Source organism: Budorcas taxicolor, chromosome 16 (genome assembly GCF_023091745.1).
Source record: "Budorcas taxicolor isolate Tak-1 chromosome 16, Takin1.1, whole genome shotgun sequence".
In the NCBI taxonomy this organism is placed as follows: Eukaryota; Metazoa; Chordata; class Mammalia; order Artiodactyla; family Bovidae; genus Budorcas; species Budorcas taxicolor.
The window spans coordinates 54,451,607-54,469,693 of NC_068925.1; the positions used below are offsets into that span (position 1 = coordinate 54,451,607).

General features: G+C 37.8%; 1 protein-coding gene across 1 annotated transcript in view; it reads right to left on the minus strand.

The window, feature by feature from the left end:
* KAZN (kazrin, periplakin interacting protein) overlaps positions 1-18,087 on the minus strand; it is a 1,324,556-nt gene that overhangs the window by 1,226,518 nt on the left and 79,951 nt on the right. The window lies entirely within an intron of this gene.

The window sequence follows — 18,087 nt, forward strand, 5'->3', positions numbered from 1 at the left end:
ATTTCAGTTTGCCTCGACTCATAGACCTAACATTCCAGGTTCCTATGCAATATTGCTCTTTACAGCATCGGACTTTACTTCCATTACCAGTCACATCTGCAACTGGGTGTTGTTTTTGTTTTGGCCCCGTCTCTTCACTCTTTCTCAAGTTAGTTCTCCACTGATCTCCAGGAGCATATTGTGTACCTACCGAACTGGGGAGTTCATCTTTCAGTGTGCTTTCTTTCTGCCTTTTCATGCTGTTCATGGGGTTCTCAAGGCAAGAATACTGAAGTGGTTTGCCATTTCCTTTTCCAGTGGACCACGTTTTGTCAGAACTGTCCACCATGACCCATCCGTCTTTGGTGGCTCTACACAGCATGGTTCATAGTTTCATTGAGTTAGACAAGGCTGTGGTCCATGTGATCAGACTGGTTAGTTTTCTGTGATTGTGGTTTTCAGTCTGTCTGCTCCCTGATGGAGAAGGATAAGAGGCTTGTGGAAGCTTTCTGATGGGAGAGACTGACTGAGGGGGGAATTGGGTACTGTTCTGATGGGCAGGGCAGTTCAGTCAATTCAGTATAGTCACTCAGTCACATCCGAATCTTTGCAACCCCATGGACGGCAGCAAGCCAGGCCTCCTTGTCTATCACCAACTCCCGGAGCTTACTTAAACTCATGTCCATTGAGTCGGTGATGCCATCCAACCATTTCATCCTCTGTCAACCCCTGCTCCCCTGCCCTCAATCTTTCCCAGCATCAGGATTTTTTCCAATGAGTCAGTTCTTCGCATCAGGTAGCCAAAGTATTGGAGTTTCAGCTTCAGTATCAGTCCTTCCAATGAATATTCAGGACTGATTTCCCTTAGGATGGACTGGGTGGAACTCCTTGCTATCAAAGGGACTCTTCAGAGTCTTCTCCAACACCACAGTTCAAAAGCATCAATTTTTCAGCCCTCAGCTTTCTTTGCAGTCCAACTCTCACATCCATACATGACTACTGGAAACACCACAGCTTTGACTAGATGGACCTTTGTTGGCAAAGTAATGTCTCTGCTTTTTAATATGTTGTCTAGTTTGGTCATAACTTTTCTTCCAAGGAGTAAGTGTCTTTTAATTTCCTGGCTGCAGTCACCATCTGCAGTGATTTTGGAGCTCAAAAAATAAAGTCTGCCACTGTTTCCACTGTTTCCCCACCTTTTGCCATGAAGTGATAGGACCAGATCACTAAGACCATGGTCTTCATTTTCTGAATGCTGAGCTTAAAGCCAACATTTTCACCCTCTTCTTTCACTTTCATAAAGAGGCTCTTTAGTTCTTCGCTTTCTGTCATAAGTGTGGTGTCATCTGCAAATCTGAGGTTATTGATATTTCTCATGGCAGTCTTGATTCCAGCTTGTGCTTCATCCAGCCTGGCATTTTGCATGATGTACTCTACATAAAAGTTAAATAAGCAAGGTGACAATATACAGACTTGACATACTCCTTTTCCTATTTGGAACCAGTCTGTTGTTCCATGTCCAGTTCTAACTGTTGCTTCCTGACCGGCAAACACATTTCTCAAGAGGCAGGTCAGGTGGTCTGGTATTCCCATCTCTTTCAGAATTTCCCACAGTTTATTGTGATCCACACAATCAAAGGCTTTGGCATAGTCAATAAAGCAGAAATAGATATATTTCTTGCACTCTCTTGCTTTTTTGATGATCCAGCAGATGTTGGCAATTTGATCTCTGGTTCCCATGCCTTTTCTAAAACCAGCTTGAACATCTGGAAGTTCATGGTTCATGTAATGTTGAAGCCTGACTTGGAGACCTTTGAGCATTACTTTGCTAGCGTGTGAGATGAGTGCAATTGTGCAGTAGTTTAAGCATTCTTTGTCATTGACTTTCTTTGGGATTGGAATGAAAACTGTCTTTTTTCCAGTCCTGTGGCCACTGCTGAGTTTTCCAATTTTGCTGGCATATTGAGTGCAGCACTTTCATGGCATCATCTTTTAGGATTTGAAAGAGCTCAACTGGAATTCTATCACCTCCACTAACTTTGTTCATAGTGATGCTTCCTAAGGTCCACTTGACTTCACATTCCAGGATGTCTGGCTCTAGGTGAGTGATCACACCATCATGATTATCTGGGTTGTGAAGATCTTTTTTGTACAGTTCTTCTGTGTATTCTTGCCACCTCTTCTTTTTTTTTTTTTTTTTAATTTTAAAATCTTTAATTCTTACATGTGTTCCCAAACATGAACCCCCCTCCCACCTCCCTTCCCATAACATCTCTGTGGGTCATCCCCATGCACCAGCCCCAAGCATGCTGTATCCTGCATCGGACATAGACTGGCGATTCAATTCTTACATGATAGTATACATGATAGAATGCCATTCTCCCAAATCATCCCACCCTCTCCCTCTCCCTCTGAGTCCAAAAGTCCGTTATATACAGCTGTGTCTTTTTTCCTGTCTTGCATACAGGGTCATCATTGCCATCTTTCTAAATTCCATATATATGTGTTAGTATACTGTATTGGTGTTTTTCTTTCTGGCTTACTTCACTCTGTATAATCGGCTCCAGTTTCATCCATCTCATCAGAACTGATTCAAATGAATTCTTTTTAACGGCTGAGTAATACTCCATTGTGTACATGTACCACAGCTTTCTTATCCATTCATCTGCTGATGGACATCTAGGTTGTTTCCATGTCCTGGCTATTATAAACAGTGCTGCGATGAACATTGGGGTACATGTGTCTCTTTCAATTCTGGTTTCCTCGGTGTGTATGCCCAGCAGTGGGATGGCTGGGTCATAAGGTAGTTCTATTTGCAATTTTTAAAGGAATCTCCACACTGTTCTCCATAGCGGCTGTACTAGTTTGCATTCCCACCAACAGTGTAGGAGGGTTCCCTTTTCTCCACACCCTCTCCAGCATTTATTGCTTGCAGATTTTTGGATCGCAGCCATTCTGACTGGTGTGAAGTGGTACCTCATTGTGGTTTTGATTTGCATTTCTCTAATAATGAGTGATGTTGAGCATCTTTTCATGTGTTTGTTAGCCATCCATATGTCTTCTTTGGAGAAATGTCTATTTAGTTCTTTGGCCCATTTTTTGATTGGGTCGTTTATTTTTCTGGAATTGAGCTGCATAAGTTGCTTGTATATTTTTGAGATTAGTTGTTTGTCAGTTGCTTCGTTTGCTATTATTTTCTCCCATTCAGAAGGCTGTCTTTTCACCTTGCTTATATTTTCCTTTGTTGTGCAGAAGCTTTTAATTATAATTAGATCCCATTTGTTTACTTTTGCTTTTATTTCCAGAATTCTGGGAGGTGGATCATAGAGGATCCTGCTGTGATTTATGTCAGAGAGTGTTTTGCCTATGTTCTCCTCTAGGAGTTTTATAGTTTCTGGTCTTACATTTAGATCTTTAATCCATTTTGAGTTTATTTTTGTGTGTGGTGTTAGAAAGTGATCTAGTTTCATTCTTTTACAAGTGGTTGACCAGTTTCCCCAGCACCACTTGTTAAAGAGATTGTCTTTACTCCATTGTATATTCTTGCCTCCTTTGTCAAAGATAAGGTGTCCATATGTGTGTGGATTTATCTTTGGGCTTTCTATTTTGTTCCATTGATCTATATGTCTGTCTTTGTGCCAGTACCATACTGTCTTGATGACTGTGGCTTTGTAGTAGAGCCTGAAGTCAGGCAAGTTGATTCCTCCAGTTCCATTCTTCTTTCTCAAGATTGCTTTGGCAATTCGAGGTTTTTTGTATTTCCATACAAATTTTGAAATTGTTTGTTCTAGTTCTGTGAAAAATATGGCTGGTAGCTTGATAGGGATTGCATTGAATTTGTAAATTGCTTTGGGTAGTATACTCATTTTCACTATATTGATTCTTCCAATCCATGAACATGGTATATTTCTCCATCGATTAGTGTCCTCTTTGATTTCTTTCATCAGTGTTTTATGGTTTTCTATATATAGGTCTTTAGTTTCTTTGGGTAGATATATTCCTAAGTATTTTATTCTTTTCGTTGCAATGGTGAATGGAATTCTTTCCTTAATTTCTTTTTCTACTTTCTCATTATTAGTGTATAGGAATGCAAGGGATTTCTGTGTATTGATTTTATATCCTGCAACTTTACTATATTCATTGATGAGCTCTAGTAATTTTCTGGTGGAGTCTTTAGGGTTTTCCATGTAGAGGATCATGTCATCTGCAAACAGTGTGAGTTTTACTTCTTCTTTTCCAATTTGGATTCCTTTTATTTCTTTTTCTGCTCTGATTGCTGTGGCCAAAACTTCCAGAACTATGTTGAATAGTAGCGGTGAAAGTGGACACCCTTGTATTGTTCCTGACTTTAGGGGAAATGCTTTCAATTTTTCACCATTGGGGATAATGTTTGCTGTGGGTTTGTCATATATAGCTTTTATTATGTTGAGGTATGTTCCTTCTATTCCTGCTTTCTGGAGAGTTTTTATCATAAATGGATGTTGAATTTTGTCAAAGGCCTTCTCTGCATCTATTGAGATAGTCATATGGTTTTTATTTTTCAGTTTGTTAATGTGGTGAATTACATTGATTGATTTGCGGATATTGAAGAATCCTTGCATCCGTGGGATAAAGCCCACTTGGTCATGGTGTATGATCTTTTGAATGTGTTGTTGGATTCTGATTGCTAGAATTTTGTTAAGGATTTTTGCATCTATGTTCATCAGTGATATTGGCCTGTAGTTTTCTTTTTTTGTGACATCTTTGTCAGGTTTTGGTATTAGGGTGATGGTGGCCTCACAGAATGAGTTTGGAAGTTTACCTTCCTCTGCAATTTTCTGGAAGAGTTTGAGTAGGATAGGTGTTAGCTCTTCTCGAAATTTTTGGTAGAATTCAGCTGTGAAGCCGTCTGGACCTGGGCTTTTGTTTGCTGGAAGATTTCTGATTACAGTTTCAATTTCCATGCTTGTGATGGGTCTGTTAAGATTTTCTATTTCTTCCTGGTTCAGTTTTGGAAAATTGTACTTTTCTAAGAATTTGTCCATTTCTTCCACGTTGTCCATTTTATTGGCATACAACTGCAAATAGAGACCAAAAGAATGCAGGAGTGGCAATACTCATATCCGATAAAATAGACTTTAAAACAAAGGCTGTGAAAAGAGACAAAGAAGGCCACTACATAATGATCAAAGGATCAATCCAAGAAGAAGATATAACAATTATAAATATATATATGCACCCAATATAGGAGCACTGCAATATGTAAGACAAATGCTAACAAGTATGAAAGGGGAAATCAACAATAACACAATAATAGTGGGAGACTTTAATACCCCACTCACACCTATGGACAGATCAACTAAACAGAAAATCAACAAAGAAATGCAAACTTTAAATGATACATTAGATCAATTAGACATAATTGATATCTATAGGACATTTCACCCCAAAACAATGAATTTCACCTTTTTTTCAAGTGCTCATGGAACCTTCTCCAGGATAGATCACATCCTGGCCATAAATCTAAACTTGATAAATTCAAAAAAATCGAAATCATTCCAAGCATCTTTTCTGACCATAATGCATTAAGATTAGATCTCAATTACAGGAGAAAAACTACTAAAAATTCCAACATATGGAGGTTGAACAACACACTTCTGAATAACCAACAAATCACAGAAGAAATCAAAAAAGAAATCAAAATATGCATAGAAATGAATGAAAATGAAAACACAATAACCCAAAACCTGTGGGACACTATAAAAGCAGTGCTAAGAGGAAAGTTCATAGCAATACAGGCATACCTCAAGAAACAAGAAAAAAGTCAAATAAATAACCTAACTCTACAACTAAAGCAACTAGAAAAGGAAGAATTGGAGAACCCCAGAGTTAGTAGAAGGAAAGAAATCTTAAAAATTAGGGCAGAAATAAATGCAAAAGAAACAAAAGAGACCATAGCAAAATATCAACAAAGCCAAAAGCTGGTTCTTTGAAAGGATAAATAAAATTGACAAACCACTAGCCAGACTCATCAAGAAGTAAAGAGAGAAAAATCAAATCAATAAAATTAGAAATGAAAATGGAGAGATCACAACAGACAACACAGGAATACAAAGGATCATGAGACTACTATCAGCAGTTGTATGCCAATAAAATGGACAACGTGGAAGAAATGGACAAATTCTTAGAAAAGTACAATTTTCCATCTCTTCTTAATATCTTCTGCTTCTATTAGGTCCATACCATTTCTGTCCTTTATTGAGCCCATCTTTGCATGAAATGTTCCCTTGGTATCTTTGATTTTCTTGCAGAGATCTCTAGTCTTTCCCATTCTATTGTTTTCCTTTATTTCCTTGCATTGATCACTGAAGAAGGCTTTCTTATCTCTCCTTGCTATTCTTTAGAACTCTGCATTCAAATGGGTGTATCTTTCCCTTTCTCCTTTGATTTTCACTTCTCTTCTTTTCACAGCTATTTGTAAGGTCTCCTCAGACAGACATTTTGCTTTTTTGCATTTCTTATTCTTGGGGATGGTCTTGATCTCTGTCTCCTATACAAGTCACAAACCTTTGTCCATTGTTCATCAGGCACTCTGTCTATCAGATCTAGTCCCTTAAATCTATTTCTGACTTCCACTGTATAATCGTAAGGGATTTGATTTAGGTCATACGTGAATGGTCTAGTGGTTTTCCCTACTTTCTTCAATTTAAATCTGAATTTGGCAAGAAGGAGTTCATGATCTGAGCCACAGTCAGCTCCCAGTCTTGTTTTTGCTGACTATATCAAGCTTCTCCAACTTTGGCTGCAAAGAATAGAATCAGTTTGATCTTGGTGTTGACCATCTGGTGATGTCCATGTGTAGTCTTCTCTCATGTTGCTGGAAAAGGGTTTTTGCTATGACCAGTGAATTCTCTTGGCAAAACTCTATTAGACTTTGCCTTGCTTCATTCCGCATTCCAAGGCCAAATTTGCCTGTTACTCCAGGTGTTTCTTGACTTCCTATTTTTGCATTCCAGTCTCTTATAATGAAAAGGACATCTTTTGGGGGTGTTAATTCTAGAAGGTCTTGTAGGTCTTCATAGAACCATTCAACTTCAGCTTCTTCAGCATTACTGGTCTGGGCATAGACTTGGATTATCATGATATTGAATGGTTTGCCTTGGAAATGAACAGAGATCATTCCGTCATTTTTGAGATTGCATCCAAGTACTGCATTTTGGACTCTTTTGTTGACTATGATGGCTACTCCATTTCTTCTAAAGGATTCTTGCCCATAGTAGTAGATATAATGGTCATCTGAGTTAAATTCACCCATTCCAGTCCATTTTAGTTCACTGATTCCTAAAATGTGGATGTTTTACAGCCATGCTCAGTAAATCTTTAATTCAATTTTCTGTTGAAGGGCAGGGCTGTGTTCCCTCCCTGTTTTTTGATCTCAGGCCAAAGCATGGTGGAGGTAATGAAGATAATGGCAACCTCCTTCAAAAGGTCCCATGCACACACTGCTACACTCAGTGCCCTAAACCTTGCCGCAGGCCACCTCTGACCCACACCTCCACCAGAGATTCCTGGACATTCACGGTCAATCTGGGTCAGTCTCTTGTGGGGTCACTGCTCCTTTCTCCTGGGTCCTGGAGTGCACAACATTCTGTTTGTGCCCTCCAAGAGTCTGTTTCCCCAGTCCTGTGTAAGTTCTGGTGGCTCTATGGTGGGTTAATGGTGACCTCCTCCAAGAGGGCTTATGCCATACCCAGGTCTACTGCACCCAGAGCCCCTGCCCCTGCAGCAGTCCACTGCTGACCCACACCTCCTCTAAACACAGTTCTGTCTCAGTCTCTGTAGAGTCTCTGGGCCATACTGAGTAAATCTTTAATTCAATTTTCTGTTGATGGGCAGGGCTGTGTCCCCTCCCTGTTGTTTGACCTGAGGCCAAAGAAAGGTAATGTCAAAGAATGTTCAAACTACCACACAGCTGCACTCATCTCACATGCTAACAAAGTAATGCTCAAAATTCTCCAAGCCAGACTTCAGCAGTACATGAACTGTGAACTTCCAGATGTTCAAGGTGGATTTAGAAAAGGCAGAGGTACCAGAGATCAAATTGCCAACATCAACTGGATCATCAAAAAAGCAAGAGAGTTCCAGAAAAACATCTACTTCTGCTTTGTTGACTACGCCAAAGCCTTTGACTGTGTGGATCACAACAAACTGTGATTCCCAAAGAGATGGAAGTACCAGACCACCTTACCTGCCTCTTGAGAAATCTGTATGCAGGTCAGGAAGCAACAGTTATCACCGAACATGGAACAACAAACTAATTCCAAATCAGAAAAGGAGTATGTCAAGGCTGTATATTGTCACCCTGCTTATTTAACTTTTATGCAGTGTACATCACAGAAAATACCAGGCTGGATGAAGCACAAGCTGGAATCAAGATTGCTAGGAGAAATACCAGTACCTCAGATATGCAGATGATACCACCCTTATGACAGAAAGGGAGGAACTAACTAACAGCCTCCTGATGAAAGTGAAAGAGGAGAGTGAAAAAATGGCTTAAAACTCAACACTCAGAAAACTAAGATCATGGCATCCAGTCCCATCACTTCATGGCAAATAGATGGGGAAACAATGGAAACAGTGACGGACTTTATTTTTTGAGCTCCAAAATCACTGCAGATGGCGACTGCAGCCAGGAAATTAAAAGATGCTTGTTCATTGGAAGAAAAGCTATGATCAACCTAGACAGCATATTAAAAATCAGAGACATTCCTTTGCCAACAAAGGTCCATCTAGTCAAGGCTATGGTTTTTCCAGGAGTCATGTATGGATGTGAGAGTTGTACTATAAAGAAAGTTGAGTGCCAAAGAATTGTGCTTTTGAACTGTGGTGTTGGAGAGGACTCTTGAGAGTCCCTTGAACTGCCAGGACATCCAACCAGTCAATCCTAAAGGAAATCAGTCCTGAATATTCATTGGAAGGACTGATGCTGAAGCTGAAGAAACTCCAATACTTTGGCCACCTGATGCGAAGAACTGGCTCACTTGAAAAGACCCTGATGCTGGGAAAGATTGAGGGCAAGAGGAGAAGGGGTTTACAGAGGATGAAATGGTTAGATGGCATCATCGACTCAATGGACATGAGTTTGAGTAAGCTCCAGGAGTTGGCGATGGACAGGGAAGACCAGCGTGCTCCAGTCCACGGGGTCACAAAGAGTTGGACATGACTGAGCAACTGAACTGAACTGAGCCTATCCCTTCTCCAGCAGATCTTCCTGACCCAGGAATTCAACTGGGGTCTCCTGCATTGCAGGCAGATTCTTTACCACCTGAGCTCTGAAGCTCTGTCTACTACTTACTGCCACAATCCTGTCTTTTTCAAAAAAGAAAGTCAAGAGAACCCAGCAAAGACCATCCTTGACCCAATGTCCCCTTAAGCCACTATCCTGTTTATCTATATTCTCTTTTATGGAAAAAAAAAAATCTGCTCTGATATTTGTTCACTCCTGCTGTTCCTGAATCTTCACCTCACATTCTCTTTTGAATATATAAATCTTTTACCCCAATATTAACATATTACATTGAAAATGTTCATCCCAAATTTACCACATGCTATTACCAAATCCAATGGTTAATTCAATCCACATTTCACTCAACTCTCAACATCACTTAATAGAGTTGAGAACTTCCTCCTTTTCCAAATTTCCCCATAGAGTTTCATGGCTTCCTGTGTAAATGTCTTATACATCTTTGGTTAGATTTATTCCTAGGTATTGACTAGCTTATGGTATTTTAAAGGCATTTTAATTTTTTAACTTATGGTTTTTTCTAGTGTGTAAAAATAAAATCAATATTTACATATTTAATTGTATCCAGCAAGCCAGCTGAGATCACATATTAATTCTTATAGAATATTTGTGGATTCTTTTGGTTTATCTAGTTTACAATTATGCCTGCAAATTACAACCATTTTATTTATTTTTCTTGCCTTACTTCATTGGCTAAACTTACAAGTAGAATCTTGAATAGAAGTGGTGATAGCAGATATAGTTGTTTCATTCCATCTGTCAAAGGGACCACTTTCAGTATCTATCCATTGAGTCAGATTCTGGCTATTGGTTTTACACAGATGTTCATTATCAGATTAGGAACTTCCCTTCTAGTCCTGATTTGCTGAGAGTTTTATTATGATTGAATATTGAATCTTATAAAATGTTTTTTCCTCCAGCTATTTAAATAATTTTATAATTTTAAATAATGTATTAATTCATTGATTGATTTTTATTTTATTTTTTTACATTTAAATTTTTATTAGATGCATATTATTCCACTTCATACCATGAATAATTAGCCAAGTCTTACTGATGAATTATTAGTTTCAAATCCTATTTCATTAAAATCTAAGTGTAAGATACATTTTATATGTAAATTGGAATCTGTTGCCAATTATATTTCTTGAGAATTCCTTCTTGTGGAATCTTTGTTTCTGAAGCTATTATTTTTTTTGTCTTATAATAACCATGTGCTTTACTTTTTATTTTTATTTATTTATTTATTTATTGCTCTTTATTTTTTATTTTATTACTATTTTTTTTACTTTACAATACTGTATTGGTTTTGCCATACATTGACATGAATCCACCACTGGTGTACATGAGTTCCCATTCCTGAACCCCCCTCCCACCACCCTCCCCATATCATCTCTCTGGGACATCCCAGTGCACCAGCCCAAGCATCCTGCATCCTGTATTGAACCTAGAATGGCAATTCATTTCTTACATGATAGTATACATGTTTCAATGCCATTCTCCTGAATCATCCCACCCTCTCCCTCTCCCTCAGAGTCCAAAAGTCTGTTCTATACATCTGTGTCTCTTTTGCTGTCTCGCATACAGGGTTATCATTACCATCTTTCTAAATTCCATATATATGTGTTAGTATACTGTATTGGCGTTTTTCTTTCTGGCTTACTTCACTCTGTATAATCAGCTCCAGTTTCATCCACCTCATTGATTGATTTTTAAAATGCTAAAGCAACTTTTCATTTCTGAGATAAACCTAATGTGGGCATGATGTGTTTATACAGCACTAGATTTACTCTGCTAATATCTTAAGTTTCATACATCATATATATATATATATACACACATACATACATCTTAAGTTTTATACATCATAGGATTACCCTTTCTAGGGGGTTATCAATTATATAGAGACTGCCCAGGTGACACTAGTGGTAAAGAATTCACCTGCCAGTGCAGTAGACACAAGAGATGTGAGTTTGATCCCTGGGTCGGGAAGATTCCCTGGAGTAGGACATGACACCTCACTCCAGTCTCCTTGCTTGGAAAATTCCATGGACAGAGGAGCTTGGCAGGCAATAAAGACTAGGTTGGCCAAAAAGTTTGTTTGGTTTCTGGTAACTTCTCACAGGAAAAAAACCAAATGAACTTTCTGGCCAACTCAACACTTCATATCACCTTATGTGGAATCTAAAAAGGCCAAACTTGTCAAAACAGAGAGTAGAATGTTGATTGGGGGCTTGGGGGTAGAGGAATGAGGGAGATGTTGGACAAAGCGTATGAATTTGCAACTAGAAGATGAATCGCAAAGAGTCAGACACAACAGAGCAAGACTGAACTGAGAAGATGAATAAGTCCTGGAGATCTAATGTACTGCACAGTTATTACAGTCAATACTATCCTAGATAAGTCACAGTTGCTAAGAGACTAGATCTTAAATGTTCTTACCACAAAAATGAAATAATAATTATGTGACTTGATAGAGGTGTTAACACTATGATACTAATCAGGTGATAATCATATTGTAATATAATAATGTATCAAATCAACACACTGTACACTTTAACTTTACAAAATGTTAATAATAGCTCAATAAAAAAATTTTTTTAAAAATCCTGTTCTTTTTAGAGCTTCTTGAGATGAAAACGATTTTTTCCAACTTTTCTTCTTTTTCTAACATATGTATTCTGTGTTCTAAATTTTCTTCAAGCATTGTTTTAGTTGCATTTTAAGAGTTTGAGTGTCAGTTTTTATCATTCAATTAGAGATACTTTTAACATTCATTATAATCTTTTCTCTGATTCATGGGTTATTTTATAGTATATTGCTTAACTCCCAAACATTTGGGAATATCTAAGTTAGCTTTTCATCACTGGTTTCTTGCTTAATTCCACTGTGGCCAGAGAATATATATTGTATAATTTCAATTCAGTGAAATTTACTGCTGTTTGCCTTCTGGCCACTCATCTGTCCTATTTTGTAAAGGTTCTGTGTGTTCTTAAAAGCAGTGTGTCTCCTGCACTCATTAGCTGTGGGATTCTATATGTGTTAATTAGGGCTTCCCTGGTGGCTCAGATGGCAAAGCATCTGCCTGCAATGCGGGAGGCCCGGGTTTGATTCCGGGGTCAGGAAGATCCCCTGGAGAAGGAAATGGCAATTCACTCCAGCACTCTTGCCTGGAAAATCCAATTAGGTCAATGTTACTCACTTTGTTTTTCAAATATTTATATCATTTTTTGTCTGCTTATTCTATTGATTACAGATAGAAGTATCTTAAAATCTACAGCTATGATTTTATATTTATCTATTTCTCATTTTAATTATGCCCATTTATGATTTACATATTTTGAGGCTATAATAAAATAATTTTTAGGTCAGTAGGTGCATACAAATTTAGATTTGTAATATATTCTTGTTGAAAGAACCATTTTATCACTATAAAAATTTCTGTTCATGTCTAGGAAATTTTTTTTGGCTTAAAGTCTACTTTGATATATTTAAAACTACACCAGATTTCTTTTGTTTAGGGTTCTCAAGGTGTATCTTCTTCCTTTCTCTTTATTTTAGCTTTTCAATGATTTTACATTTAAGGTATATTTCTTACAAGCAGTGCATCACTACTGTCTTTAAATCTAGTCTGTCAATATTTGTTTTTAATCGGAATACTTTGTTCCTTTACCCTTGGGCTTCCCTGTTAGTCTAATTCTTCGTGTGTGTGTGTGTGTGTGTGTGTGTGTGTGTGTGTGTTAGTCACTCAGTCATGTACAACTCTTTGTGACCCCATGGACTATAGCCCACCAAGCTCCATGGAATTCTCCAAGCAAGAATACTGGAGTACACTGGGATTAAAATTACTTTTTACTATTTATTTTTTCCCTTTGATTACTGTCCAATTTTTATTATGCTTTCGTGCTTTCTTTCAAATTCAAATATTTTTATTATTTCACTATCTCCTCCCATTGAATGCTCATTTGTATATTATTTTATTATTATTTTAGTGGTTACCCTAGAGATTGCAATATGCATGCTGGCTTATTAAGATCTACTCATATCTAAATTAGGACATTACCATTTTTTGGACAATGCCAAAACCTTCCACACTTTAACTCCATTTACCTACTTCTTGCCTTTTGTAACTGCTTTTGCTTATATTTTAATTCTATGTACATTTTAAACCCTACAAGGCATTACCGCTACTGTTTAAGTTGACAGGCTTCAATTAGATTTATCAGATATACACCCTTTCCAATCCTTCTTGAGTAACTATGCTTCCATCTGGAAGCGCTTTCTTTTTGCCTTAAGTTATCCTTTTAGTGCAGTTTTTGTTTTCTAAAATATTATTTTAACTTTTGAAGGCTTTTTGTTGGATATAAAATTGTAGGTTAGCATTTATATCTTTCAGTAATTTAGAGACTTTGCATTGCCACTTGATCCCTATCATTTTTGCTGAAGAGTTGGCTATTGGTTTCATTGTTGCTTCTTTGAAGGTAATGTATTCAGTGTGGATGGTGACTGCAGCCATCAAATTAAAAGATGACTGCTCCTTGGAAGGAAAGCTATGACAAACCAAGACAGAGTATTCAAAAGCAGAGACATAACTTTGCCAACAAAAGTTTGTATTGTCAAAGCTATGACCTTTCCAGTGGTCATGTATGGAGGTGAAATTTGGACCATAAAGAAGGCTGAACACCAAAGAATTGATGCTGTGGAATTATGTTGGAGAAGACTCTTGAGAGTCCCTTGTACTGCAAGAAGATCAAACCAGTCAATCCTAAATGAAACCAGCCCTGAATATCCATTGAAAGGACTGTTGCTGGAGCTGAAGTTTCAATACTCTGGCCACCTGATGTGAAGGGCTGGCTCACTGGAAAAGACCTTGATGCTGGGACAGATTGAAGGCAAAAGAAGTGACTGGCAGAGGACAAGATGGTTGGAGAGCATCACCAACTCAATGGACATGAATTATAGCAAACTCTGGGAGACAGTGGAGGACAGAGTAGCCTGGCGTGCTACAGTCCATGGGGTCACAAAGAGTCAGACACGACATAGCAACTGAACAACCTCTCTTTCTCTCTTGATGCCTTTAAGATATCTTTTGTATTTGGCTGCCAACATGTTTTATTATGATGTGCCTAGACTGGTTTTCTTTGTATTTATCCTGAAGTTTGTAGAGTTTCTTGAATTTGGGAACTAATGCCTTTTTAACAAGTATAAAACATTTTTAGTCAATATCATCTTCAAATATTGCTTCTGCTCCATGAGTTCTCACCTCTATTTCTGAGATTGTTTTCACACATCTGTTTGACCTTTAAATCATGTCCCACATGTCTTTTAAACTAGTTTTTAGCATTTGTCCATCCTTTTTCCTCTACACTTCACTCTGGAAATTTTCTATTCACCTCTATCCAGTTTACTAATTCTCTTTTCTACTGTGTCTGATCTACTATTAAACCTATCTATTGAATTTTTAGCTTCAATTATTTTATCTTTAAGGTACAGTATTTCCATGTCATTTTTTAAAATAGATTATTCTTTGATAAAATTCTTAATCTTTTCTATTTTCTTGAACAAAAGAACCAATCATTTTGACAGCATGTGTCTAAAAACTCCAGTATTTGGATCATCCATAGGTTTTTATTGTTAATTCTAGTCATTTGGTCCTATTTCCTATAATATGTGGCAATTTATTAAAAGGTCAGATATTGTGAATATGAAAACTAGAGGCTCTATTTAACTGCTGAAACTTCAGCTTAGCTCTCTATTCTCCTAGCAGCTGCTTTGTATATTTGTTTTCTGAGTCTTGCCCCCACAAATGTACAATTTAAGAATATTTCAATTGCATCAATGTAAAATCGCACATATAATTTTGGGCTCATTTTTCTATAATCCTCCTTTCTATAACATTGAGCCCCTCAAGTCCTAACTCTCTCAGCATGAACAAATTCTAACCCCTGTCTTCCCAACCCATCAAGACTTCTGTAAGCTCCAGGTCATCTCTTTCTGCTCAGCCTTCATTCCCCTTCACTATGAATCAGCAAGTGTCTAAGGGGAGAAAGCAGAGACAAAAGTGGGGCTCACACAAATGAGTATTTTCTTCTTACAAGGATTTGACCTCTTGAGTTCTGGTTACCTTAGTCACTGATATCTTGCCTTTTTTTTTTTCTTTTCTTTTTTTTCTTTCTATTTTTCATGTATTTTGTCTGATTCTTTTATTGGGGGGGGGAGGGTTAGTCTATCTAAGCTGCTCCAATAGAATCAGAAGTTCTATATTACTTTTTTAAAAACCTCAGGACAATCCTGTGCAATAGGTATAAATCCTCATTTTATAGGTGAGGAACCAGGGCACTGGGGATTTAAATTACTTCACAAGAAAAATTATCAAAATATTTGGAAGAGCTGAGTCTTATTTTAAATTCCATGTTCTTTCCAATCTACCACTGATACCTCACCATTAGCTCTCTTTGGATAACATCTGGAACAAAAGAACTCAGCTGAAAAACAAGGATAACAGAATGCTTTCTCTGCCACTTAGCTCTCCTCCTGCACAGGCAGGGCTCTTTCTACCTCCTCTCTGATCCTCACCAACAATAGAGAGCATACCTATATTTATGAAGTAAGAAACTGTTGAATAATTCATAAGACAGGAGGGCTCCTAGCTCAACTCAACCTTGGATGAATTGTCTCCATGGCCCTACTGAGATGAAGAAAAATATTTACCCTGTGCAGTAAATGTGGTTCAAAGAGAGGATTCAATAAGTAAGATGCTATTTAAACATACATTTCCCTGACTAGTACCACACTTTTAATGGAAGGTGATGCTTAATAGACTAGAAATGCTTTAATCTCTCCTCATACTGACTTCCTAAATTTACAAAACACACAACATTGCTACTAATATTTTAAGGAAGATAGGTGAATGCATCCATATATACTTCATTTTAAGTGTCTGTCCTTAAAAAGACATCTGTTATTGACTGTAATAGTGTGACTCATAACAAAGGCATTTATATTCATGTAGATATAATCTACACTTCCACAGGTGTCCAAGTATAATGTACAATTGCCTAATGAACCCTTAAAATAAAATGCTGCCAACAAGAACTGTTTGCTTCTCCTATAAAGAAAATGAAACTCCATCAGGCTGGCAAGCCGGAACTTCAGCATCTTAGATATATTTAATATGATGGCTTTCTTATTACAATTTCTGCAGGGAATAATATATAGGAAAATAATGTTTCTCCTTTGTGATTACATTACCATATGGAGTAATTTTTCTTGATGGGGAGGTCATTTCATCTGATGAGTTCTTGAACAGTGAAATGGAAGCTTGGTTCTATGACAGCAAAGGACAGATTGACTTATTAAAACTGTTACATTACAGATTTTTATTAGTCCATTTCACATTTGCTCCCTTTGAAGATCAAAAGCATGAATGCATTTGGAAAGTCCATCAGGAAATATTAAGGACAAAAATTAGACAGAATGGTCATTATTACAAATGGGAAAGTCATCTGGAAATGGAGATTCTAGAGGCAGACTCTAAGAAGTCTCACAAAGACACAATTTGAAGAGCAGAACAGATGTGATGTGAGTATTAATGGAGGAACCATTCTCATAAGATCAACAGTCAAAGTTTTAGAAAAATCACCCAGACATCTGGATTCAGGGCAGGCTGAAATGGACTGAACAAACTTAATTGTCCCAGACATCGAAAACCCAGGGGAAAAGCGGCCCAAGTAGGAGACACTTTCCAAGTACTCTGAGAAGTTTTAAGTTTTCATCAAAACACCTTTCAAAATCTGGGTTTATTGTGCATGTGATCATATTTATACCTTCAATCCACTGATGCATTCAGCAAGACTGACTGACCTCTCCTGTGCTAGGACAACAAAAATACTATGACACAATTGGTCTTCATGGACCAAACAATTGGTTGGGTATCAGGGGACAGATAAACCCATGCTAATTTCCTAATGGTGCAGTAAATCCTATAAAAAAAAGAATGTGTGATTCATTCGCTCATTTACTAATATTTAAAGAGTACCCACTTGTGCCAAGCTGTGTTCTCAGCCCTGGGGACATGAGAGAGTGTTTGGGTAGCTATAATTTTAGTAGGGAAGATAGATGATAAACAAGTAAATACATAAACAAAGTTGATCTTATCATCAAGCTGCAAGGAAGCACAGTGAAATTTCCAAATGCAACTCTTCCTTGAAGCCTTTGGTTCTGACCCCAGAAGAAAGATTCGACCTTCTGAAGCACCACCTGTAAGCCTGATATTATCTCAAGCTCCCTTCCGACTCCACAGATACTCTTAAAACAGAGGCCTTTTTCATGTGCTTGGTCTGGGCTGTGATGAAGCAACCCTGGGTTCTGAATAATGAATGATTTTGAGGGGCCATACAATCAAAAGTAACTCCTGCCCCCATTTGCCTTATGAATAATGGCAGAAAGTGACAAACTTGATCAAAATGCACTTGAAGGCAGGGAAGCTGACTCAGCCACTAGCCTGAAATATTCTGTGGTCTGTCTTCCTACTGCTAACACCTTATTAGAAAATCTATAAGGGCAGCATCCCTGTCTGTTTTCCTTATCACTGCACGCCCAAAACTAGCAGAGTGCCTAGTACACAAAAGGCAATCAATACATATGTGCTAAATGAATGACCCGATTAGACAAAAATATAATTAGGCTTCCCTGGTGGCCCAAACAATAAAGAATCTGCCTGTAATGCAGGAGATTCAAGAGGCAGGTTCCACCCCTGGGTCAGAAAGATCTCCTGGAGAAAGGAATGGCAACCCACTTTTATATTCTTGCCTGGGAAATCCCAC